Genomic DNA, 3218 nt, shown 5'->3' with positions numbered 1-3218 from the left:
GATGGTTTCCAAGTGATCTAGAACAGCAATAACAATCAACACAAAGTCTTGAGTGGCTGCTTTGTGCTCTAGTTATTCTTTCCTTCATTTATCCAGAACACTGTGATTTCTGACCCTCAGAACTACTGCCCACTCCCTGCCCTGCTCCCATAATAGAAGATGTAAGTCAGCATAAGAAGCATAAACTAGTTTCATCCAGTAGTTATCAGTTCTTGTTTCCCAGCGAGGTGTGGTAATGCCTTAATGGTTTCTCCTCTGGTTTCCTTGTAGTCAGAATCTGCTTCCCTCCTCACATCACCTAAGCTCCACTGAGCAGACCCACCCTTTGACCTACACAAATGTAGCTTATCCAGCTACCCAGCTTGTGGGAAGGCAGAGTTCTGAAAGCATGGGACTCCCGACTGGCCTTACATTCAAGCAGTATTCTCCAATCCAGACTCATCACAGTGACACCAGTTGTATTCTTATCTGACACTTTTCATTTCTCGAGAGATCCAAATAGAGTCCAGGATATAAGAACAGAGTTAAATCCCTAATCCCTGATTCCTAAGTCCACAAAAAGTTTAGTGTGGTCTGAATTTTCCCTAAAGGGCAGTGGAGTATCCCTAGTCATGGGTTATTAGGTTAAGGGTTTTCCTTTCTTGCACTTTTTAAAAATTTATTTTGGATTTATTCAGTGAGCTAATCTTACTGCTATTAAATCACAAAAAGTAATTTTCAAAGAGCTGTCAATATCAACCAAATAAGCAAGTAAAGTATGAATATGCTTTATGAAATGCTTCAGCATTTATGTAATAAAGGTTTTAAAAAAAAGAAAAAAGAAAAATAAGTTAAGATACATAAAGTTCCCAACAGCCCTCACACTTTAGGTCTCATCCCTGCTATGAAGTCCGCCATCCTGCTGTTAGAGGTTCCACCTCCGTTCTTTATGGTGAGTACTTACTCAGAAATAAAAGGATTTAACTCATTATCAAAGAAGATAAATTGCCAAGTCCATGTGGGTGCTGAAATAAATAAAATCACCTCAAGAAGAGTCTATGCACAACAAAATATATTTATTTCAAATCCACAACAGCTATATTTTCAAAGCAGAGAACTCAAGCTGGATCTGAGGAAGAACTTACCTGGCTCTGAAGAGACAACAGTGGCTGGACAGGAACTAGGAAGCTATGTAGAGTGAGTGGCTGAGGTCTTTAATTTATAGTGCTCTCTGCCTCTCCCTAGTCATTACACTTTGCCTTTCCAGTGAAACAGCCTCTGGTTTCTCAACAACAGTTTCCCTAATAAAAATAGCAAGGCAAGGTTTATGAGAAAACTGACAACTTAATCCCATTTATTTTCCTCGTGGTGATGAAGTCATGTAGTTAAAGTTATCAGTGACTGTGATTTCAACTTTAATATGTGCTTCAAGTACACAGGAAGGGAGCTTCAAGATCCCTTAGAAATCCTGCCTGGAAACCAAGCATGAAGACATTCAAATCATCCAGAGAACAAAGCAAGATTGAAAGCACATGTTCAAACTACTAAAGGGTAAAACTGTAATGGCCAGATCAAGGAAATTATAGCCCATGAGGCAGGGGAGCAACCCAGAAGAGGCCCTTCATCCTTAAATGATAAAAGAGTGTGATTTCTAAACAAGAAGTGTTTAGAGTAGCAGTTTCACACCTCAGGAATACAGCACACTCTTCTGAGGGACTTTAGAAAAACATCTATGTCCCAGCCCTAACCCAGACAGAGTCGGCCTCTCTGTGGTGAGAGCTGGCATCAGAAATTTTAATCACCTGTGGTGATTAGGATAGATACACAGACAAGATTAGGCGCCACTTGTTTATGTAGCCTAATGAAGACCTCAGTGAAAGCAAGCTTTATTTACCACAGACCAACATCTTTGAGTCCTGACAAGCCATTCACTATAAGAAGCTCTATTTTGAGGTTGTATTATTTTGTGGTGCCAAATGCAAATAAGAAGATGAATGAACATTATTATGCTACGCATAAACTAGAGAAAAAGAAAAACATCTGGACAGGCAACTTCAAACTTGCAGGCAGACACACACATACACACACACACACACACAAAGCCACACCTGATCCCAAATATTATGTCCATTAATCAAGGCTCCAATCGGAATGTATTCAATAAATAATTATTGAGCCTACCATATACCAGACAGACACTGTGTTAAATACTTCATGAATAGTCAACAACACCATGAGGTTCTGGAAATCTATTTGCAGAGTAGGGAATGCTCAATAGGAAACTGCACCTCCAAATTCCATTTTTGCCAACCCTGGTACATCCGAACTGGCTCTACCAGTTCATCCAAAGAACAAGAGAAACACTGACAACTGGCTCCAGCTTCAGTATTTAAGAAGGGTGTAGTTACTCATCCTTGCTGAGCAGCTGCTCCTGAGAGGGCTTTGTAGTTCCAGCAAGCCTGACGATGGCCCTTCTAAGAGATGCAGCCTTAAGGCATAGCTCATATACAGACCTTTAAAGCAATTTTAAAGCAGCATTTAAGTAGCTTCTCTTTTGTAATTGCCACTGGAAATATCCAAATTGATGAAGGATTCAAAAGAATCAGCACTTATAGGTAACCCTAACATTGGCAAAATGGAAATGTTAGTTAAAGTTAAGGTCAAAGATGTGGTGTTGTTAGGGGGGTTAATGGCTTAAAATCCTTGAGTCTATAATAATATTTTATACCCTAATATGCCTATCCACTTTTATTCTTTTCTCTGTGGCTCCTACACTCACAGCCCCACTGTGTAGCTATTTTCTTTTTCTTTTTGATTGCATTTTTTTATTATTTTCTATATTCTTTGCTTACATTCCAAATGATTTTCCCCTTCCTGATTTCCCCCTCCCCATAAGTCACATAAGCCCTCTTCCCTCTGCCCATTTCCCAATCAGCCCCCTCCCACTCTTCTGTCCTGGTAATCCCCTAAAATGCTACATCAAGCCTTTCCAGGACCAGAACCCTCTCCTTCCTTCTTCTTGGGAATGATTTGATATATGAGTTGTATCTTGGCTATTCAGAGCTTCTGGGCTAATATCCACTTAACAGTGACTGCATTCCATGTGTGTTCTTTTTTGAATGTGTGTTCTTTCTTGAACCTCACTTAGGATGATATTTTCCAGTTCCAAACATTTGCCTAAAAATTTCATGAATTCATTTTTTTTAATTGCTGAGTAATATTCCATTGTGTAAATATAC

The sequence above is a fragment of the Apodemus sylvaticus genome, chromosome 12 (genome assembly GCF_947179515.1).
Source record: "Apodemus sylvaticus chromosome 12, mApoSyl1.1, whole genome shotgun sequence".
Taxonomy (NCBI): Eukaryota; Metazoa; Chordata; class Mammalia; order Rodentia; family Muridae; genus Apodemus; species Apodemus sylvaticus.
The sequence above is the reverse complement of the archived record's forward strand: the minus strand, read 5'-3'. Positions refer to the sequence as shown.